At 43.3% G+C, this 24,695-nt stretch overlaps 1 protein-coding gene across 3 annotated transcripts in view; it reads right to left on the bottom strand.

The window, feature by feature from the left end:
• The window catches only part of TEAD1 (TEA domain transcription factor 1), a 257,483-nt gene that overhangs the window by 77,049 nt on the left and 155,739 nt on the right, over positions 1-24,695 (bottom strand). The gene's annotated exons all lie outside the window — the stretch shown is intronic.

Raw genomic sequence — 24,695 nt, 5'->3', positions numbered from 1 at the left:
GTGAAATCCACACATTTGAAGTGCTAAAAATTGCTGGTCTTTAATGGAGATTCTTTAATAGTGGCATTGCTGCAAACTTTTTTTTTGGATTCAGATGTATCATTGCCTAGATCTTCTCTGGGAAATTTGAACATGTACTTATTAGCTGTGTGAACATGGGAAACTTGCTTCATTTCTCTGGACCTCTTTTTCATTACTTGAACTGACATACATGGTTTCTGTCCAGGATACCATACCACATGGCATCTAGTATAAACCTACAATGTTTCTACTTTTAACGCTATAGAAATGGAACATCTTTTCCACGCTACACTGAAAATGTCCTCAAAATCTTTGCATTCATTACCCTAAATCATCCAAATGATATGGCCATAAAACCTGTTTCTAAGTAAAAGGAGCCCTTTATTGTGATATCTGAATATTAAGAGGGCATCATGCAAATTACGTAGTTGCTACAATAATCTTTTAATTTAGAATAGATTCTTCCTTGAATAAAATAGCAAGAATTAGGTTTTTGCTAAGGGCTAAATGAGGCCAAAATTATAATTTGTGGCAGACTGTAAAATTACCTCTATGAATAGACTGCAGGCATTGCATTAAATGTCCCAACCATGTCATCAATGGTCATCATGCAGAAGTAAGAAAGGCCCTGTCTCAACCTAAAATGCAAGAAGTCCAACATTCTAGAAGTGGAAGAGGAGGCCACTTTGGTTTTGTATATTCTCATGGTAGTGGTGGAAATTTTGGAGCAGGACCAGGAAGGAACTTTAGGGAGGATCTGATGGATATGGAAGTGGTCCTGGATTCAGGGGTAGCTTTCAAGGCTATGGAGGAGGACCTAGAGGTGGCAATTTTCTAGGTAGCCCTGGTTATGGAGGCTATTAGCCAGAATCATGGTGGAATAAGACATAATGTTATTCCTTTAAAAAATTTTTGTGGGGGGCTTCCCTGGTGGCGCAGTGGTTGAGAGTCCGCCTGCCGATGCAGGGGACACGGGTTCATGCCCCGGTCCGGGAGGATCCCACATGCCGCGGAGCGGCTGGGCCCGTGAGCCATGGCCGCTGAGCCTGCGCGTCCGGAGCCTGTGCTCCACAACGGGAGAGGCCACAACAGTGAGAGGCCCGTGTACCACAAAAAAAAAAAAAAAAAAAAAAAAATTTTTGTGGGTGTGTAGAGTTAAGAAGCTGTTGCACGTTTATGATTTAATAAAAATTATTCTAAAGGAAAAAAGAAAATAAACAGCATGTCTCCCACTGGATTTCCGGAATTTAGTTGTCAGTGTAAAAACACAACTATCATTAGAAGAATTAAGCATCAACTTCTGCAGTTATATAGCAGTAGCTATACAAAGGTGAGTTATGCAAGCATTAAAATCCAAATGACACTCACATAGGATTACTTGCTGCTTAGAAAACATAATATTCGATAAAAAGAATTCTAAATGTCTAGGCACTTAGTAATTCTTTTAAAAATAATATGGAAACCATAACATAAAGAACAACATTTTAAAAAATGCACTCAAACCCAAGAGACTGAAACTTGGGGGGGTTAAGCTAAATGAAATAATATTGGATGACAGGTAGGGACGAAGTGAGATAAAAGAAAGCGAGACAATACCTACTGTGTGAATACCTACTGTGTCAGCACTATTCAAAGCACTGTGCTTATACATGAATACATTTAGCCTTCATTCCCACCTTATTCCCGTTTTATAAATGCTGAACCTGAGGTTCAAAGAAGAAACTTGCCCAAGTTCCCAAACCAGTTAAGTGGTGGAATTGGGATTTGAACCCAGCTTTGTCTTCCAAGCTCATTATGCTTAACATCAGACAAACTGCTCTGAAAATAGCCTCTATAATAAGTTAACTTCTCACAAGATCATTACTAAGTGCTTAACCAAAACAAAATCTTAAAGGGGGCCCAACCCAACCACAAAGTGGATGGAACTGTAATATACCATTTTAAAAGTCCATTCACCACCTATAATACAAGATAAAACCTCACCTCTTCATGCCTTCAAGGCCATCATAATCTGGCCACAATGTAGTCCCCGTCCCCTGTTCAGTAATATCTGTTAAGTATCTTCTATGTAAAAGGCATTGCACTAGGCACTGGAGGAGATACACACTGGAATAATAACATGTTCTCTGCCCCCAAGGAGTTTAGATTTTAGAAGGAGAATTGAGGCAAGAAGCCACACGTCTGTAATAAAAGGCAGAATATTTAGAAGGAGAGGAAACATACTGAAGAACAGTTTGAGAAAAGTCCAGAAATGTTTCCTCCCGTGGTTGCCACGTTCTCTGTCATTTACCCAACTGCGCTGGATGCATTAGACTGCTCTCAAAATCAGGAGTATCCAAAGGCAACAATATCATCAACGAGAAAGCAGTGGCCTATGAAATGGGCTTTCATTTTAGCTAGTGATCAAGCAAAACAAAGAGATTATTAGCTCTTTTGGTTGAGTTTTAGATTCAGGAGAGTTAACCCATTTTTATTCCTTTTAAATTTCTAATTACTCAGGTAATATGCAATATATTCTCTGTAAAAAACATAACTGTTACACATACAAGCCCACTTTTTGCCCTTTCTCCTGCCTCGCTCTACAGAGCTATTGTGTCCGTTGGGTGCTATTCCCTTGGTGTAGATTGACCTGCCCTCGCCCCTCAGTCCTGTCCAAATCTGCTGAACACTTACTTCTGAGTTGTCAAGACCCGGTTCCAAAGGCACTCCCCCAGCTCCGTGACAGTTTGTTCTGCCTCTTCAGCTCAGCAACCTCCATGCAAACTAGCATAGTGCTTGCCATGCACTCTTCCTGTGCAAGTTTTTGCTCCCTTTTTTTTTTGACAAATTAGGAGCTTCTTTAAAGCAAGGCCCACGTCCTGTTTCCCACAGTATCCCCCGGCCTCTAACTCCTGGCATTGTACTCAGAGCTTGCTACTTAATGATAGCACTGCTGCTGATTTTAGCCACTTCTTGGGAAGAAAAAATATATTTGAAGAGGTGACATCATGGCACACAGGAGGTGGTGACAATGTTTTCTTTGAAGAGGCAGGAAGACAGGGAGGGAAAAGGAACAGGAAGGACAGAAAAAGCACTGTGCTGGCAGGACTGGGATATAAAGAAGAACACAAGAGTTCGAGGAACTCACAGCCCAGCTGAACGCTTGTGAGCTGCTGAGATACCCATGCACCCCGAGACACCTCTCCTCTTCACAAGCTCCAAGAAACGGACAAGGCACACGTGATCATAACTGAGATACAGGGGGCAAAAAAGGACACTGAGTGACTGCTCCATTCCCTAGTGGACAGGACCCGGAAAACTTAGAGCCTTTCCCTCTTCAAAATTAGCTTGCTAAAGCCACTCTGTTTTTAATTCTTGTGATCTTTAAGATTTATCATCCTGCCTCAATTCACCACCCTCACAGAGGAGAACACTCAGTATTTAACTGAGAAAAACAAATTTTCTAAGAAACGGCTAGAATAAGTTAGAAAAAACTGGATAAAATGGAAACAAACCAGCTCACTCTGGGCTGTATCCTGGGTAGCCATGATATTTTTTAAAGACAGGGAATACGGACAGTCGACGTGGCTTCATCTGCAAGTTCGTTCACCACCCACAAGTTTGATTTTGTAAAAGGCAGAGCCCAAACTACTCTTGACTCCAGCCCTGAAGGCTGCTTTGCAAAGATATCTCAGAGTGAAATTATTCAGCAAACCCTTGGTGGATAGAAGGTTCCACAAGTCAACAACCGCTTAAGCAGTTTAAACCAACAAGCAAGATGCCCTCTATTTAAATGCTATGAGCGAATCTATTTTAAGCCTTTAAAAATCCTTTGGGCAGGTGTTTAAGCTGTGTACAGACTGAGCCTGGGGAGGCTCTGGACGAGGGGGAGGGCGGGCTCCACTCTTCATGCAGGCAACATTTTGTTCAGACAATCTTCCTGCAGCAGGTCATGTGACAAAGGCCACATAAACAGCATCTGGGGATTTTCAATTACAGACCTTCGCCCAGCATGCCTGCACTGTAATCTCTACCAGATGAGGCTCAGGCCTCCCTATTTTCAATAATTCACACACTGTGTACACATAACATGACAATAAGGGCATTCACGGTGCAGCCTGATTCGCAGATCAAAGCTAGCAAAGGGCCAGCTGTAAGCATGCTCTGCTGCTGGATGATTCGTGCTTTTCACGGACTTGGAAAGACGCTCTGCAGGACCTGGCAAGCCGGCCTCTTTCCTGTGCTGTATGCTGAGCAAACTCTGAGCATGAACCAGGCACAGCCTCCTGGGATGTCCAGAGAGGCAACTCATTCCATGTGCATCTGCAAGTAGTGGGCAGCTTCAAACTCCAGCCTACTCAACAAGCTGCCTCTCGGGAAAAGGTTGCCTTGGGCCGGTGCAAGAGCCATGCAAAACCTCGCCCACTCCCAGGAGCAGGTGGTTCTTGAAAACGAGCCTGTTCTAAAAGGACGGTAAGGTTCTCGTACTTAATGAACCCTCAGCCAGGTGCTCCGAGTTTACAAACCCAAGGGCTGTGGAGTCTCCATTCAGCCATCACACACACAAGCGACTCAGACGCAAACTACACGGAGGTATCTATTTAACGCATGTTACAGAGCTTTGAGTCTGGGAAATAAAAGAGGACACTCTATTGTTGTTACCAAAATCCCCACACGTTAACTCAATTAACTTGTGTGTGTGTGGACCAACGCGTAGCCACTGTGGGCATGTGCACGCATGCGTGCCTGAGCACTTGAAAAGCATTCGGAATGCTCAAGTCCACAGCATTCCACGTGCCTACTGCCCTGCAGGGAGAGCTGCAACCGGAGGAAATAAGGACACCGCTTCCTCATATAAAGATTTCATACCCGTCAATCAGGGTAGGACCCCGGAGAAAGCCGTAATGGTGACTTCCTCAGCAGCAAACACAGGCTGCTCACAGCTGTGAGCTGGGCGTCCTTACCCCCTTTTCTCTCTCATTCAGGATGGTTTCCTCTTAATCACAATAATCCCAAAAGTGCTAAAACATATCAATCGTTGGGTAAGCCCTGCCTACAAAGGGCCAGCCGGCTGGCTTTTATGGCCTTGTTCAACAGCAGCTGATACTTCATTCAGTGACAAATCCAATTTAGCAGTTACAAGAGGTTTAGCATCCCTGAAAAAATACTGGGGTTGATCTGGCGCTCTGAAGTCAGCAAATGCTCCACTGCCATATTGTTGCGGAGATTATTCTGCTGTCATGTCTGGGTGTCTACAACCAACTGTCTCGCACCTTCTCTACCCTTGCCCCCCACGAGCTGACGGTGATGCTGGTGGCAACAATTTAATCCCCGGATAAAAATACAGGCAACAATCATACTTGGAAACTGACTAAATAATGTGACTTTACCACTGCCCTCCTCTCTCTCTCTCTCTCTCTCTCTCTCTCTCTCTCTCTCTCTCACACACACACACACACACACACACACACACACATGAGTAACTGGCTCCACTTTTCAAAAGGAGGATTTCTACAATACCTTGAAGGAAAAGCTATGGGGAGAAATTAATTTCACTCCAACCTTTGGATTCTGGGTCAGCTCTGAAGAGTAAAAGGAGACAGGGTGCTTCCCTGGTGGCACAGTGGTTGAGAATCCGCCTGCCAGTGCAGGGGACACGGGTTCGAACCCTGGTCCGGGAGGGTCCCACATGCTGCGGAGCAGCTGGGCCCGTGAGCCACAACTACTGAGCCCAGGGGCCACAACTACTGAAGCCCATGCACCTAGAGCCCATGCTCCACAACAGGAGAAGACACCGCAATGAGAGGCCCGCGCACTGCAACGAAGAGTGGCCCCCGCTCGCCACAACTAGGGAGAGCCCACGCACAGCAACGAAGACCCAACGCAGCCAAAAATAAATATAAATAAAGTAAATTTATTTAAAAAAAAAAAAAAAAGAGTAAAAGGAGACAAACAACATGTAAAGATTTTACCCTTGGACTGAAATTCGTATTATTAAAAAACTCTTGCAGGACTAATGTGAAGACCTGGGAATTAAATTCTTTACATTCATTTTTAACATCAAAATGTTAAAACAAAGAAAGGCGTTGAGCCATGGTGGAAGGAAGCAAATAAACTGACAGAAAGAAAAATTAACTTTTGAATTTTTAATACACGCAATATATACATATATATGCATATATATACTTTATAGATTATTATATAAATTCAAGTTAAAAGAATCTCCAAAGAAAATAACTCAGATAATTTAGCTACAAAAGGGATACACAACCAACAAAATGCCATTTTTAAGCAACAGCACAAAGTAATTTACAAAGTAGAATAAAAGGGAAATGATCTAATAGGAACATGGGCTGATTATTCCTTTAATATTAGACTTCGTAGTCAACAGTTGGTTTTTTATCCCAGCTCCAGTTTTAACGATACCAAAAAAAGTGACCACAGAGACATCTGGTTTAAAAAAAGAAAAGTTTTCAGTGCCATAAATGAGATGTGCAATTGTGACTGGCAAGATATCAACAATGGAATATTCCATAGAGTTTTTATTTCATGTGGTTTTAAAACTTTATTCTTTTCTCTGGATTTTTTAAAGCATACACTGGAAATTAAAACAAAAAGCAAACATCCAAAGCCTGCAGACTAGAGAAGACATTTAGCTTCTGCGAATAACAATCCATTAGATTAATATTTTGTCAATGTCACTTATCACAACAAAAGCAACGGGATTTTATAATTTACTCTAAGTCTGGATTGATTAAAATTCAAAAAACCACGGCAAAGCTATATTGAATTTTGTTTGCTGCATTGTAATTACTTACTTTGTAGCTGACTATAAACAGTGTTTTATTACAGCCACAAAAATGCATTTAAAAACTAACAGTAATTCAGAGACACTAGAAGGACCAAGGGAACAAGTCCCATCACTTCTACTCTGAACATCAAGTTAGTCTCTACATTAATGCGACATCAGAAAATGGGGACCCATGATCTTTCTCCATTCTAGGGGACCTGTGGGTCTGCCTAAGTTGCCTTCCCTTAGAGCAGGGCTCGGACCCCCTTGAGAGCACAGATTTGGCACAGCCAGATCTATGCACCTCCTTCCTAAGACAGAGAAAGACTCTCACTTGGCTCCAACTCAACAATGAGATAATAGAGGCTGCCAGGCATGATGGATGACTTAAAGGCTTAAAACTACTATTTGCATCCTCCAGATAAACAATTAGATGGAAAAAAAAATTTTTTTTCTAGAGGCAGCTTCCAATACTGTTACTATACCTGGCAGGGGAGAGTTAGTTTAGTGAAATGAAGACTTACTTTAAAAACATCTGTCTGAGCCATTTTCTGAAAGTGTCTTTCTGCAGTGGAAAGAAGCAAACCATCCATTTCGGATAAAAAACCAAGTTTAGAAGTTCAAAAGTTAGAGATGTATAACTCCCTTAAAGTTAGTATCAAGGTTTTCAATGCATTTGATTACTTAATTTTTCCATTCCCTTATTTTAAATCCATAATTCTTAAAGGCGGAATAATAAAAAATTCACTTATTGGACAAGGCAGGCAGGCATAAACATGATTTAAGCATGAAAGAGAGGAAACAGCCTTCACACGCACTTGCCAGAGAAAAATTGGTGGTTCTGAAACAGCATACAGGCAATTTTCTGGAGCTCATGAGGATCCAGGGGGCAATGCCTGAGAAATGACAGAAACATGTTTGAAAAGTCAACCTGCATTTCTCTAGAATGAATTTACAGGACAGGGCAGGAGTACCTCTGGAAGTTCACCAAGCCTCCATTAATAAATGAGGCAGCAGTGCAGTTTCCATGGCAACAGAGACTCCAACTCTCCAGCAAGCTTAGTGCATAAACGCCAAAGGTTTCTCCTCAAATCTCAACTTCCCGTTTCCAGGTGCTGACAAAACCAAACATACTTTTAAGCCTGGAAAAACAGTGCAGGGGTTTTGAAAAGGGATTCTCATAACACTGGCTTGGTCAAAGTGGTGTGGCAGCTTCACAGACAGAACTCTGCAGCTCCATCTTGCTATAACAGAGGCCTGGAGCATGATTTTAAAGGGAGTTAAGAGCCCCCTGAGAATGTTCCATGAGTTAAATATATTTGCTGTACTATTATAATGTGTTACGACAAGTTATATATCATTATAATAGGCTCCCATGATTAACATTAGTCTGACTGTTTTTTCCTTGCTCTGTAGAAATCATTTGAGGATAGGATCAGCTTGCTCACCAGTATGGGCACCTGAGGAAAACTGACTGCATTTCTTTAACATACGTAACCTTGAAGCTTATACTTCATGATGTCATGATACATTTTCAAAGGAGACCTTTCCAGAACCTTCCATATGAACAGGGAAGTGTGGTGCAGACCTCAGAACTCTGCCATCAACTAGTCACTGACTTTAGGGGACACTTATTAACCTTTTTACGCCTCAGTTTCCCCAAAGGTCTAATAATGCTGTAATTTCACAATAATGATGAGAACTCACTGCTTTTACATTCCTTCCAAACACAGGCAGTCAGAGAACACCAGAAAGCACTGGTGTCCTTTGATCCTCCACCTTCCATTTCCCTCTGAACACTGAAAGAGCTGAGTCTCCAAGGTCCAAACCAAAGGAAGATGGCATACTTCCCAGTAAATCCAAGAAGCTACAAGAAGGGCTACTATGCGAGCAGTGGCAGAGGAAGTGGAGGTATGGAGGGATTCTTGGAAAAGCACAAGAGAATTCTAAACCAACCCTCCAAGAATAAGGCAAAACCAGCATTCAGCACAGAGTTCTCCCTGGAGAAAAATGATCAAGGAGAATAAGTCCAGTCTGTGCGCTCACGTAGGGAACACACTTCTTAACCAGCATCCGTCCCAGTCACCTCAAGGGCTGTGCTAAGAGGACAGAGACACTCTCTAAAGCCAACGGCTTCTGACTACCACCGTACCTTATGGGCATGACTTGGGTACAGATAGCTGAGAGTATCAAAGGAGGACAAAAGGCAGCCTTTTTGCACCCATGGAGCTTACAGTCTACCCTGTGGCATATAAGAGATGCAGGTAGGAAGAAAAGGCAGATCCACAGGGTTTATGTTTTTAAGGGTTTTCCTTTTTAATTCTGTTCCCTTGCCCCCCAACCCCTTTCACACAGGAATAATCTAGTTTTAAGTCCCTCTCTGCATCCATATAATAGTGTAACTTCCCACACGAGTACTGCCTTTAGCATGTTATCATGCTAAAAGGCTTTAGCAGACAGTAACAAATTCCTGACAGCTCCGACGATAACCTGAAAAGAGAAAAGGTTTACCATTTCAATTTTCAGACAGGTCTGGCCTGGGGACAAATCAGTTGAAAGACAAAGAGGGTAAATTTCCAGTATGACTCCCCTTGTAAAAACCATAAAGTTACTATCCAGGGGGAACAATCAAATGTCTACCAGAACTCTGAAAGCCACTGCATATCTAATTCCATTCCAGTCATGAAATCACATACAGGGAGCCGTCATGTATGTATAAATTCCCTTAATATGAAGCCTGTGTCTCATTTTTCTACCTCTGAGGAAAATGAGGTTTCTGGTGTGAATGGGGCCGTTCTCTCCCTGAAAGGAGATATGCAGAGAGCTGGTGTACCTATTAACATAGCCAGCATCCCCAAGTTACATGAAGAGCACAAGGAGAGACACAATGACATCACTGAACCCTAGACCCAGGCGTCAAGGGCCAACAGATGCTCTTTCATGTCATGATTAAGAATATAAGTAAAAGTGGAGACAGAAAGACCCTTACTCAGAAACAACCATCCCCATTATATGAATTTTGACTGACCTTTCTGTACAATTTAATTACAGACCCTTCAGCGTGAATGAGCAACTGGGAGTATTTATTTAGCTTGGTTTATGAAGTGAGTAGCTAGAGGAACAGCAGAAGATGAGCTAAGTTTGCTATAGTGAGACAGCCGTGCCAAGAGTCTAGACTGCATCCTGCAGACAATGCAAAGGGCCATCAGATGTGCTCAAGGAAGAGAAGCCTGAACATCCTACCTGGGCTTTGAAAAGCTAAATCTAGCTATGGAATGAAGATAAGAAATCTAGCTATGGGACGCAAACTAGACTGACGGGGCTAATCGGAGGCAGGGAGATGGGCAACAGTTCAGGTGAGAAAGGTGATGAAGGCCTGAATTTGGGGAGTAAACCTGAAGAGAGCAGGAGAGGAGATGGAATCAAATGAAGAACTGCCAGGTCTTCTTGACATATCTGGTGTGGATAGGAAGAAACGATTTCCATGGCAGCTGATGTTCTTTTTTTGTTTTTTGCGGTACGCGGGCCTCTCACTGTGTGGCCTCTCCCGTTGCAGACCACAGGCTCCGGACGCGCAGGCTCAGCGGCCATGGCTCACGGGCCCAGCCGCTCCGTGGCACGTGGGATCTTCCCGGACCAGGGCACGAACCCGTGTCCCCTGCATCGGCAGGCGGACTCTCAACCACTGCGCCACCAGGGAAGCCCCGGCAGCTGATATTTTTAGCTCCAAGATGGTAGTAACAACTTAGAAACAAAGAATACGGGAAAATCAGAAGACTGGAGCAAAGGAGCCAATAGGTCTCATTTGGGGTATTTTCATTTGAGAACACAAAAGGATGTCCACGTGGAGCCATCCAGCAAGTAGGTGGATGTGCAGGGTTGGAGATTAAGAGATTCAGGCTGAGCAGGAGACACAGGTCCAGTAGTCTAGAGCCTGCTGCTGGTAACCAAACCCTGAGAGCAATGAATGACATCCAGGCAAGAAGTGTAAAAGAAACAGGGCACTGCGGAGAACTGACAGAACAGAAGAAAAGGAATCAGCAGAAGAGGCAGAGAAATCGAAAAGAGACATGTACTTGGTCCAGTGATATCATGGAAGGCAAGGATAGATGAAGCTGAAAAAAGAAGAGTGCTATAAAAAGTCAATGATAGGACCTCCCTGGTGGTGCAGTGGTTAAGAATCCACCTGTCAATGCAGGGGACACGGGTTCGAGCCCTGGTCCGGGAAGATTGCACATGCCGTGGAGCAACTAAGCCCGTGCATCGCAACTACTGAGCCTGAGTTCTAGAGCCTGCGAGCCACCACTACTGAGCCAGCGTGCCACAACTACTGAGGCCCGCGCGCCTAGAGCCCGTGCTCCGCAACAAGAGAAGCCACCGCAATGAGAAGCTTGCGCACCACAACAAAGAGTAGCCCCCGCTCGCCACAACTAGAGAAAGCCCGCGTGCAGCAACAAAGACCCAACATGGCCAACCAATCAATCAATCAATCATATAAAATGCTAGGGAAAGGTCAAGTGGGATGAGAACTATGAGGATATGTTACACGGCACATTAAATTACATCTCTTCAATGCTATATAATAAACATCCTCACATGCAAAAGTAGTTGTGGTTAGAGGTGAGGCCCACCCATCAGTTTGGTCTAGTTCAGTTTGCTTCTCAAGTGGGATTCTAAGGATCAAGGGGCCCTTCGAGATTTTTACACAACTCATATGGTCTCATATGCATAGACTTTGGTCACTGACCTAGGAAGTGAGGGAATGAATAGAAACATATCCAAAAGCAGCTACTGAATGGTGTGTGGTCTGGGAGAGAGTGTGGACAAAGCGGCACCTGTATCGTGCAGACCTTTGGTAGACAGTAAGGGAGGTGAGGCACTTTCCCAGACGGATGCAAAGACTGGGGGTGCAGGGCGATTACACTCCCTGGTCAATGGCAAGCAGAGCTAAGCTATGGATACAAGAGATCATCAGTGAAGATATTCTGTGAGAAAATCAGTTATATGTATTTTACAATAAAAAGCATGTATATTAGTATTTATAAATTGTGTGCTACACGTGCTTTAGATTAGTAAAAAGTTTAATCAACACATTGATTTTGTGTGTCCATGTGCGTGCGTGCGTGCGTGTGTGTGTGTGTGGTTAGTTGATTGAAAGTATTTACCAGCACACCACTGGCTATCACCTCTTTATTCCAGTCACTGCTTCTAAAACTTTCACCAAAGGGGCAGCAGGTTCCTAAATCAGCAAGAGATGGCACATTTGAGGATCCTAAGTCACTCCCTTGCCAATGAGTCTCTCAAGGGTGCTCCAACCAACTCGCACAAGTTAGAAACCCCACAATCATGCCTGGCTTCCCCTTCTGGTTCCCAATCCTTACGCAATCATTCAGTTACATAAATACCCATCTCTCAGGCCTGCCTATAGCTCCAACCTTCCCTGCCTCTTCTTTCGGACCTTTCGAAGTAGCCTAACTGCTTTCCTTATCATCCATCTCTCCCTGCCCCACTCTCACCTTCCTTAAGGCTGTAACCAGAGTGATCTTACATAAAATAACAAGTCTTATCATATTACCTTCAATGTCATCTTCCTATCCCTGGGCTTTCTATCTTGCAGACCCCTACATCAAGAATGCCAACCCTTGTTGCTACCTGCAAACTTCTATTCATTTTCCAATAAAGGCTTCCATGACCTACAATTAATGATTCCCTGCTCAGGCTCCCTACACCCACCCTGCGCTCAAAACCACATTCTATCATCACTGTTTCCACAACCACATTCTCTACTGGTCTAGGTACTAGAAACTAGGAACTAGATAGCAGGAGCTTTTTTCTGTAACTCCTCTAATTCTCAGCCTCCAGGATCCCACCTAGCACATAGGAGATGATCAATAAATGTTGACAGAATGAATGGACCAGGAATGTACACAGAGTACGGACTGTACTTCCTTCTGAAGCCTACAATATTAAAAAAAAAATTTTTTTAAATAAATAAGTTGGACGGAAAATACTATTTTGAAAAAAAAATATTATTTGGGAGTTGTCCTACATCTATGAAAAGCAGTGCTCAGAGGTCTTTCATGAGTTGCTTGTGTAGTGACATGTTTGTTTTTCAGGAGAAATTTGTAAGCCTGTTTTCAGAGTTTGAGCCACACGGATTTTCTGTTGAGAAACCCTTTCATGCCATGTATGTGGTTTCTCATCTACCCAAGCCTCATAATGACAAAATCTTATCACAAAAACCAACCAGAAAACAATGAAAATATTTGTAACCATAATGCCTAGACTTAAAGGAACTCTCTCAGCTACTTTAATATTAAACAGAGTCAGAAATGTTTGGCTTTAGAAGACACTGTAGGGATAACTTCAACAATTTCAACTTTCTTTGCAGATGAGAAAATTAAAGCAAAGAGAAGCCAAAGACAATGCCCAAGGCCACACCACTCATGAGTTTACAACTGGGCAGAACTGACGCCTCCTGACTCTGAGACGGTGCTCATTTCAGAACCACTCTATGCTAAACCTTAGTTTTGTACCGATTTTCTACTTAGATGTTAAAATTTTTCTTTGAAGTCCATGTCATCATTAGCATTTAGTAAATGCATAAAACGGTCCCTTAACTTTGCTTCCAACAGGATTTAAATCCAAAATTCTTCTTTAATTAGACAGAGAAAGTTAATCTGGATATATCTGGAATTATGTCCCAGAGTCTATTCTGATCACAGTCACAAAATCAAAAACTTAAAGGTTGATCCTCCCCTTGAAGGATCAGTGGCCTTGGAATGTTCTTGGAGGCCACACAGCATTGTCTACATTCAATATTATCCGAGGACAATGCAGTGTTCCCAGTGCCCCTCAACAGTGGAATCCTGTCTGTCATACATTCCTCCTGAATGTATTCAAAGTTTCACAAAAGGAGGTCCCATGTTCACAAAGAACCCAAAACTTTTGTTATTAGGACTCACAGGGACATGTGGTATGTCATGAGGTAGAGTAGTGTTTTCAAAATCCCATAAGCGTTGAAGAGAGAGAATGAAATACCTTCTTTTTTAACTGGATTGATAATATGGCAGAGATAAGAGGAGGCAAAAAAAGACTAATTTTGAGTAAATCCACAAACATGAAAGATGACATCTGCTGTCACTTGAGTCCTTGCTTTACCCCATGAAGGGTTGTCTACCAGGGCGGTGATGGCTCATCCCTCCTGCGTTGCCCCTCAGCCAGGCCTGGCCCAGGTGCAACACCTACAGTCTTCTGCTGGGGGAGGCATTCTGGTGGCCCTTCATTCATAACTTCAACCTTAAAAACTTAGAATCCTCTCTGCAACTACACAACTTCTCTGACTCGTTCTCTACGGATCATTCCTTCATCCACAGAATGTCTGAGCCAATTAAATCTCAGCTGTTAAGATATACAGAGTAATAGAATTTGAAATGTATTATGCAACTCTGTCCTACAAATCCTTCCTTGTAATTTCTAAATGCATCTACACTGCAGCACTTGGGAAAATACTGAATAAATCTACATTTACCCTTTATGATTTTAAGCTTCCTTTAATGTTTCCCTTCAACTTTCTTCTTTCCGACGGAAGGGGTCTAACGTCTTCAGCCCATCCGAAGGCGATCCCCAGGATCATTTTCACGGCCAGCAAGCGTGCTCATCTTTTAACATCCTCCTGCAGCAGCAACATAACACTGGGCATGACATTCCAGGGGCCCACACGGAACAACTGGACAGGACACTCAGATAAAAATACTGATACCAGATCTTATATACAAGGCAGACTTGGTGGTTTAGAAGGAAGGGCCCTTGGCCTGGGTATCTGGAGACCTAGTTCAAACTCCAGTTTGAATTTGTCTGAACCTCGATTTTCTTGTATGTAAAAAGGGTCTAAAACTCCCTTATAGAACTGTCGTGAGGATCAAGAAAGAACATTTCTATGAAATCGGCTGGCATGGTCTCTGGCACATATCAAACACACTGTACACGTCAGATGAACCCCAAATTAGCTATAAATAAATTCATTTCTCATCACTATTATAATTTCTCATCTACATTACTGTAAATGTGACCTGAATGCAATTACTCCCTCAGTCCAACAGAAACAGGCTCACACCCCTCCAACATTCATCACTGCCAATTAAGTGAGGGCAAAGAGAACGTTCACACCTCTGCAACTTTTTGTTTCCCTCAAAGCACCACTGCACCTATAGAAAGAGTGGTCAAAAAACATCGAAGGCTAATTTACAAAAGAAGAAACGTAAATGCTCTGATGAAATGAGAAAAGGTCCATCCTTACATATAGTCAAGACAATACAATGTTTAACAATTCCTTATATTTGGTTTAGTTTGTTTCTCTTTTCCCCACTGAGAAAACTATGACAGACATCTCTGAGCAGCTTCCTTCCCTGCCCCAATATTCAAGATACTATCCCTAAATTAAATTAGGAGCAAAGATTATTTTTAAGTCTTCTGATACACATAATCAAATTGCTACCCAAAAGGGTTGAATCAATATATTAATAAATACTCCCAACAGCAATACTTGCTCCTAGGAACATTAGAAAATGAGTACAGGCAAAAATGGGTATTTTCTTGTTGCTTTACATTGTATTGTTCTGAGCAGAACACAAACAAACATTATATTTAACGGGAATGGTTTATGCTATACCTTAAGAAAGCAAGATAAAATATACATATAGGATGATTCCAACTTTGTAAAATAAAAATTAAGTCATGTAAAGGAAATATATCAAAATGTCGTTGGCTCTGGGTGATAGGAATTATAGGTGGATCTTTTCCCCTTCTTTATTCCCCTACTTTTTGTTTGGGCAATCCATCTCACTCCTGCACCCACCTGTGGAACACATCGCCTGCAGAGGCAGCACCTGTAGGTGGTAGATGAGGGCAGATGACAAACCCAACCAGAGCAGTACAGGTATGTGGGGGAGAGGCTACTCTGTCAATCCCATTCATAACCCCGACTCTCCACAGATAAAAGGGGACTGCATCCCATCTTCACACTGAACACCGATCACAAATCCAAGGACAAAATACACTGAGTTCTAATGAGCTGACACAATTCAAGACTACAATTCATGCGTACATGGCATTCAAATTCAGATGGAAGGAAAAGCAAGCTATTTCTAAACCCAGTCATACTGAATTATCCACCACATCCTCTTCCATGTCCTCTGGACCTTCAAACATGTAGCCTAAGATATTTCTCCCTTCCCTCTCTTCCTGACCAACTCCTACTTCCATGTCAATTCCCATCTTAGACAGCCCTTGCCTCCACTAAGTCTGCCCTGACCAAGACTGGGGTCACACACAGGGACCACCACCGACCCATGTCAGTAACTATTAACGTGTATTATAGACTAAATCGTGTCTCCCTCAAGATCCATATGTTGGAGCCCTAACTCCCAATGTGACTGTATTTGAAGACAGAGCCTTTAAACAAGTAATTATGGTTAAATGAGGTCATAGGGGTGAGGCCCTAATCCAACAAGACTGGTGTCCAAGAAAACGAAGAGACAACAGGGATGCTTGCACACAGAGAGGAGCCCATGTGAGGACACAGGGAGAAGGTGGATATCTGCAAGCCAAGAAGAGAGGCCTCAGGAGAAACCAAACCTGCTGGTACCTCGATCTTGCACTTCAGCCTCCAGAACTGTGCGACAATAAGTTTCTGCTGTTTAAGCCACCCAGTCTGTGGCCTTTTGTTACAGCAACCCTAGCAAACCAACAAAATGTGTCTGAAGCTTCCAAAGAAACTCTAAACTCACTGAGGGCAGCAGCCACATCTGTCCTGTCCACTACTGAGGGCCCAGGGCCAGGCACAGGGTAAGGGCTCAATGAAAAATTAACACATCTTGAAAAAAGGAATAACAAATAAGAAATATTGAGTGTTTGCAGAAATTAATAATAGTTTCAACCAGGCAGCTCTAGAGTGTGACAGGAATGGCTACGTTTCATATAACAGCCAAGTAGGCAAAGAGAGGAATGAGAGGGTAACCAACCATGTTGGTCCCTTTTATTCTAAACAGTTTTTAAAGTATGCTTGCAATGTAAACTCCTAGACATTATAAATAGTTAATTTCAAGAGAATTATGGATGGAGAGTAAGTTAATTGTTTGCCTTTTTGCACTAGGGTATATGCGAGTGTGCCTGGCTTGAGAAAGAGTCACTACGGGATGCGCAGCATTAACTAACTTGGGCTTAGCTGCTGAACATAAAAAAAGCACACATTAAGCCTGAGTTAGTTGTATTTAAGGAAACTACACTTCACAACACTTTTCAGAGGTGATCTCTGCCAAAGAAAAATAGAGCTACTTTTTCTTCTTATGACAAATGTGACTTTTTTCTCCACCTTTACCCTGCTATGTCCACAATACGGTGAAGGTTTTTCAAAATAACACTTAAGGCACAGAAACTAGGAGACGGAGTACCCAGCCTAAGAATGGGTTGTTTTCCAAGGCCTGAAGTCAGAAACTGAACTGCCCCTGGAAAGACAATATGCAGAGTTAGGTTTCCAGCTCATCTACAAAATCTTGATGAGCTCATAAATCCAAGACCAGTCTTTCTATCCAATCTGTAAAAGTAAGACTACTAACAGTGATGACCTGTGTTTTTTCCTGAGGTGCAAAACAGAAGAGGGAGTCCTCTCCACTTTTTCCCCAATCTAGTAAGAAGTAACGATTGCTTTCTATCATCCTCCTTTCCTAGCTTTACTTCCTTCCCAAATCCTATTATCTTTTTTTCCCTAGGTCCCAGGTACTCTACCCCTAAAGTCTACTAGGTTCCAAAATTACCAAGCCTTTTCTCTGCTCCCATTCCCTCAGTGTAATGATCCCACTTGGGGGTTATGAGGAATCAATCTGATTGACCTCATTTACACTACATTCAGTGCCCTGTATTTGTCCTAACAGGAAGAGTAACATTTTAAGAGAAGATTATAATGACTCTCAAATAAAACTCCAAAGAGCAACATTGAGGTGTTCATTCATTCATTCATCCATCCATCCATGTAACAACTGATGGTATAAATTTTACCATTTAAAAGCTCACTGCCAAACAAGTTTATTCTCCTGCAAATATGAAAGCGTTCTGTAAGTATAAAATGCTAGACCTAGATCGGGTAGTAAAACTATTGGCATCGCCAGGAATCTATCCCAAATCAGTGAAAATAAAATATTATCACAATGGCAGATCTGCTGCTTTCTAGTTAAAAAAACAAACAAACAAAAGAACCACAAGGTTTGATAATACATATATTCGCCCCTGGTGTGTTGGCACATTAGCTCCTGCCCTCTTTCTGCTACATTCTGAGCACCCGATGCTCTGAGTTCCATGGAAGTGACTTATAATCACAGAGATAATGGCAATCTCATACAACTAGAGAATCAAAGTCAGGGTAAAAAGTCACAAAACTCCATTAAGCATTTTCTCTACATATACTACTGTATTTACACTCCACCTTTCCGAACTCGAGAAGGAAGCATCAAAACATTATCTTTAATCAGTAACAGGTATCATTTATTAAGTGCCTACTGTGTGCCAGCCAATGAGCAACACATTTCCCAAACAGCCCTCTCCATTACCACAACAGTTCTGTAAGACAGGTACTATTATTATTCCCAGTTTCCAGATGAGGAACCTAAGCCTAAGACCAGTTAAAGAGCTCACTCAAAGCACAAAGCTAATAGATGGCAGAGCTGGGATTTGAGCCCAGGTCTGTCAGAGTGCACTGCCCTTAAAAGGAGGTTGCATCAGATGTTCACAAGTCCAAAGCTTCCATGGATATCTGTTCCAGCCGCTGTCCAGCCTAAGTAACAGATGACCTAAAAAGGATGAACGGTCTAAGTAAATCAAATGCTAGAAAATCTATTCTGCGTAATTCATACATCACCCTCCCCCATCCAAATGTGAGCTGAGTAATTTATCTTTCACACCTCGAATGGCTTGTTTTACACCAAACTGTAATTATCCCCCAACACTGGTTGCCAGCCACTTGTTAACACTGGCTATAATACATATTGCTTGACATCTAATTTTATCCAAGTCATCTTTCTTGAATTCAAACCTTAAATTCTCATTCCTGAAGATGTACCTACTGCAACTCAATTCAACAAACATTTATTAGGTCTTTACATGATTACATGTGTGAAGCATACAGATACAGCCCTTGCCCAAGGCTAACTTAAAGTCAGCTTGGGGAAGAAAGGAACCAAATGTGTAAGCACCAAGGAGGCGGCGGCTAATCCCGGTCTGAGAAATTCAGAGGAGGCACCTGAAAAGCGTTCTTGAAGAATGAGTGGGGACTTCTAAAATGGCTAAATAGTATTAGACCTTGGACATAATAAGTAACTCTGTGTGACTAAAAGAATAGGGGGAATAAACAGTGGTGATAGGTTGTGAAATTTTTTATACTTGAAAAACTTTCTCCTGCAGGGAAAAGGGATCCAAAGATTTTCTCAGCAGCATAGGGACAAGAGTAAATTTAAGATTCAGGAAGATGAAACAACGTATCCAAACATTTTTGGGGGTGTGACTTAGTTTCTAGCTAAGATATAAGACAAATCCCACATTTGTAGACTCTACGTGCCTAGTTTCTTGGGTTGCTAATGATGAGTATCAAAAAACCAGGTTTCCGTAGGTGAATCTGTAGAAGGATCATTATTAACGTGGTTCCGAGAGCGCGGCTGCGGACCCGCCCGCTCGCGAACGAGCCTCTCCACCGGTGCTGCGCAGGACTGGAAAAGGAGGGGGAGGGAGGAGACCGGGAGTTGGCACCTGGCGCGAGCGCGGATGGGCGCGTGCGTGCGTGCTGCCGCCCCGGGCGGCCCGTCGGGTCGGTGGTCCTCCGCAGTGGGGAGGAGAGCGAGAAGTGGGTGGCCCGAAAGAGGTCGGGTTGGGAGGGTGGCTCCTCGCCTCCCTCACCACACCCGCCCGCCTGCGCCCTGGCGCCTCCCCCGGGGCAACACCTTCCCCGTCCTCTCGCCGTATGGCCGCGACCGTCGCGGTGTTCTCCCGCCCGACCTCCCCGCCACGTCCCTCGAGGTTTGGGTTCGAAGGTTCCGGGAGTGGGGGGGGCGCGAGCCCCCCCCCCCCCCGACGCGCCTCCGTCTCCGGTCACGCCCCCCCGTTCGCGACCGTCCCCAGCGCGGAGCCTCCGGTGCGTCTCGGGATGGGTGGCGTGGCGGTGGTTAAAAAAAAAAAAAAAAAAAAAAAAAGCTGTTTATGTTTCTCCTTTTTCATGATCTTAATTCATGCACAGTACGCTCCTGCTCTGTACATGTTAGATCCAAGTTGAACCTTGTATTAAAACATTTCAGCACAAGAAGGGCAGGGGGAAGGTAGATCAGCAGCATTTCAGCACCTCTCTGCAGGCTGGAATGCAATGTTCGTAATTAAGATGATCTGAATTCCACGCCCCCAACCCAAATCTTACTTTTTTCAATTCATTGATAAAATCTGGATTAAAAATACAGACTTTTGTCATCCTCACTACATTTACCTCATCTCACAACTCTCCTGACTGGGTGAAAGCTAATGCTGCTGCTTCTGTCTGGTCAATTATTGCATGGACACAAGGGACCAATTAATGCCATCCATAAAAGCCTGAATCATTCTGTCAATTAACGAGAACTAACTATGTCATCAGATATATTACTGGTGAGCAAGTCTATTTGGTTGCAATATGTCTTGAAGGAGAGCAGTATCAAATGAATCACAATTGACTTGGACAACTGCTAGCATAATTTCGGAAGATGAAAAGACAGATGTGGTAGTTATTAGTGGTCCCCTGAGGAATTACAGCCAAGCAATTGTAATGTGCTAAGACTGCACTAGCAGGTGCCTGCAGTACAAATCAGACAGAGGGTTAAATCAATATTTTCAATTTCTTAGGATCAATCTGGTGTTTGAACGAGATGGAAACTTGTTAGCAATTGGCAGGATGTGTAAATGGAAAGTCAAACTTCTTATTATTTGTTAAAAAGGAATGGGTGTACTGCATCATGCCCTTGGCACAAGGTAATGCTTTCATGATCCAGTAGCCGGGGCATTCACTGAGAATCAAGCGGTTCTTAAATTTTAATAGAGTGCAAAAGGTTAGCTTTATAAAGGTTGAACATTCAAGATCTTTAAAAATGACTGAAGTGTCAATAGGAAAGTTTTGAGCTGTGACAAGAGTATAGTTATTAATGATTAGTGCAAGAACCAGAAGGAAAGCTTAAACTCAATGGAAAGAGGGGGGAAAATAAGGTCTTACCAAGAATTTATAGATTAAACACAGCCTTGGGAACATTACTACTTTTCTCTTGCTTTACTAAGAAGCAGTCTGGCTTTGAGGACAATTTACCAAAAATTTTGATTATTTTTCCCCAGTCGTCTATATATATTGTATTTATAACCCTTGTTCAGTGTCTAGATTGACTGAAAGACTATCTCCGACAATGTTCCATCTTGGTTTTTATTAGGCTTCTTGCTTTTAATTTAGGGATAGACAATCCTTCATATGCCCCTAAATTATGAAGATCCAACACACATAAACAGAGCTTGGAAGTGTAAACAAGCAGAACTTGCAACCTAATGCATTTTATGTGTACACAGTAACCAGTTTAATCATTACTGGGGAGCAGTGTGGTTCACTGGAAAAAGTCAGACGTGGGTGTGAATCTGGGATCTGTGGCTCCCTTGTTATGTGCCTCAGGGCAAGTCACATTGCTGCTCCAGGATCAGTTATCCCATGTGCTCTAGAGGGGAGGGAAGGGGGGCGGGGAGGTTTCCTGCCTCCTATACTTATTGGAAGCAGTAAATCTCCTGCCTGGCATACCAATTAGAAGTGCAAATGTTTCCTTCCTATTTAAAGCAAAGTGGTATATTTCAATAAGAAATAAGTAAAGAATAAGTACAGCACAAAACTTAAATATATAAAGCCAATGTACGTAGTTATAGACAAATAAGAGACTTTATGTTTTCCTTTTGCTTAAAAAAAAAAAATCCTCTCCAGAATCTTAAAAAAAAAAATTAATTCAAACACGTATTTCTTGACTACATAAAAACCAGATTTTTGAGACACAAAGATAATGAGGCAGGGTATCCGCCCTCAAGGAGCTTGAGGGTAATATGTACCTAATTAATGGTAAACAAAGCAGATCTTAAGATCAGGGCACTGGGGGAATTCAGGGAAAAGAGAAAGCCTTTAGGTGGCAGAGGGGGCTGTGGAAGGGCAGGCTCTGCAGGAGAACATCCATGGAAGAAGTGATATTTGAGATGGGTTCTGAAGTATATATAATTCACAGTATGTGTCTGTGTATATATAAGGTAATTATAAATAACACATACAATCCACTATAATTAATGTGTAAAACACATGTGTGTATATTTATGCATATGACACATATGCTGACAGCTTTTTTAAAGGAATGAACACATGATAGTCTTGTTTATCAAATGCACCCCGGCAGCAGACACCTAAGAACAAACTGGGCTGGGCTGCTGGGGAAGGGACGTCCCCGGATGACACGAGGCCCTGAGAGCTGGTCCGTCATTCTGTGCCCGCCTTTGAGCACAACCGTCTCCAGGCCCGGAGGTAACTGGGCCTGTGATGAGGAGAGGCCAACTCTCAGGCTGTCCCAACGGCAGTCAGGTTTGAGCTGAGTCCTCCTGAGGGCCCAGGGCTCAGGGGCTATGGCAGCAGCACACCGCCCTGGCAGCCCAGTGAACCAGGTAGGTCAACCAAGAGGAGGCTGCCCACTTCCTACCGAGATAAATACAATACATGTCGAGATGAGCAGCTCTGACTTCACTAAGGGATCCAGAAATTATTTATAATGTTAACAGGATGCCCCCTGGAAGCCTCTGTGATCTCTGCAGGGCAGGCTATCCTCTTGACCTCACCTGCCTAGTGAGGTGAGGTACTGCTCAGTCTCCAGGAGGTTTTCTCTTTATTTGTTCACTGTCATCCTCAACTACCTCATCTCTCTCAATTCTCTCCTCCAATTTCACCAAGGCTAAGCTCCTCTATTTCCTAATGACGACACAGAGGTCTCTCCTCGACAGTAACTCCAAGTCCCTTCTCTGATGGTCTCCCTGGCCTCCTTGTCCCTCACCTGGCCTCCCTCAATATCTCTACTCCCAAGGCCCAGCTCAGCAAAATCACCTCATCAAACTTCTCTGATTCTCTCAGTTAGAAAATGCCCTTTACCCTGTTCTACAGACAACTACAAACCCTCCCCCTCCCAACGCTTCTGTTAAAAAGCCTTTAAGGGGCTTCCCTGGTGGCGCAGTGGTTGAGGGTCCGCCTGCCGATGCAGGGAACACGGGTTCGTGCCCCGGTTCGGGAGGATCCCACATGCCGCGGAGCGGCTGGGCCCGTGAGCCATGGCCGCTGGGCCTGCGCGTCCAAAGCCTGTGCTCCGCAACGGGAGAGGCCACAACAGCGAGAGGCCCACGTACCGCAAAAAAAAAAAAAAAAGCCTTTAAGATTTGGTGTTAGAGAGAAATAAAGATGGCCTCAACAGTCTCACAATGCCAACACATGTGTCATGCCTCAAGAATTACATAGAAGGGGGTTCCCTGGTGGTCCAGTGGTTAGGATTCGGTGCTTTCACTGCTGTGGCCTGGGTTCAATCCTTTGTCAGGGAACTGAGATCCAGCAAGCAGCACAGTGCGGCCAAAAAAAAAAAAGAATTACATAGGAGATTACAAGTAAGGCACTATGCAACTCAACTGTCTTCCAGGTGTAACATGTGCTCAATATACTCAAATCATATAGCTTTCTTGATGAGTTTCTACAAACACCCAAGTTCACGCCTAATCTCTACCACTGGGTAGGAAGGGACCAGGCAGAAGCACTCCATATCTTTATGCTTCTCCATCTCCTGTGCTAACACTGTAGCCTCAAATGTAGAAGATGCTCAATAAATACATGGACAAAGGAAGAAAACTGTTTTGGCTAGAGGATCAATCTGAGCATTATAAGCCAATGTTCAAAGTCAGCAAGAGGGGGACTTCCCTGGTGGTCCAGTGGTTAAGAATCTGCCTTCCAACACAGCGGATGCAGGTTCAATCCCTGGTAACTAAGATCACACATGCCGTGGGGCAACTAAGCCTGCGTGCCGCAACTACTGAGCCCACGTGCTCTGGAGGCTTTGCACAGCAAGGAAAGATCCCACAGGCCGCAATGAAGATCTCGCGAGCCACAACTAAGACCCGTTACAGCCAAATAAAAAATAAATAAATAAACAAAGCAAGAGGAAGGAACAAATTCAAGATCCTTTCCTTTGGTTTAGAATTTTCTTCTAAAGACAAATATCAGGGTAACCAATGTTTCATGCTTTCATCACAGCACTGACAGCTACAAAGAACCCAGTTGCTCCCCAAGGCACATCCAGGGTCCCTTGGTGAGCACAGCTATATGGCAAAGCCAAATGGGCTGGGGGAAGGTTCTCTGGTTCGGGTGAGGCTTAAGGGATGCTCACACAGAGGGAGGGAGAGGTTGAGTGGGTGGGCTCATTCGCTCGTTCATTCCCTCATGTATTTTCTGTCTTGGGCTGGGCAACATGGAAGGCTCTGAAGATTCAAGGTTAAACATAAGTCTCTGCCACACAGAACCATATGGTCCTTTGGGACAAAGTGCATTTGACATAAATCCTGTCTGCTGCACTTGGGTCTGGGGGAGCTCTTGAGACATGCACGGTGCCTCCAAGTCCACCATCACTACATACAATTAATCAGGTCACGGAGGTAAAACCACGGAAAAGGGGACAGAGGTAGCAGGCAAATTTCCTTTTCTTTCCTTATTTTTTGGGGGGTTAATTTTCTTTCCAATATTTAAAAATCCTCACAAGCTTAAAGCACTGCATCTCTGCTCCATAAACATTATCATCTGCAGAAA

This window comes from Phocoena phocoena, chromosome 8, assembly GCF_963924675.1.
Source record: "Phocoena phocoena chromosome 8, mPhoPho1.1, whole genome shotgun sequence".
Lineage (NCBI taxonomy): Eukaryota > Metazoa > Chordata > Mammalia > Artiodactyla > Phocoenidae > Phocoena > Phocoena phocoena.
The sequence above is the reverse complement of the archived record's forward strand: the minus strand, read 5'-3'. Positions and strand labels throughout refer to the sequence as shown.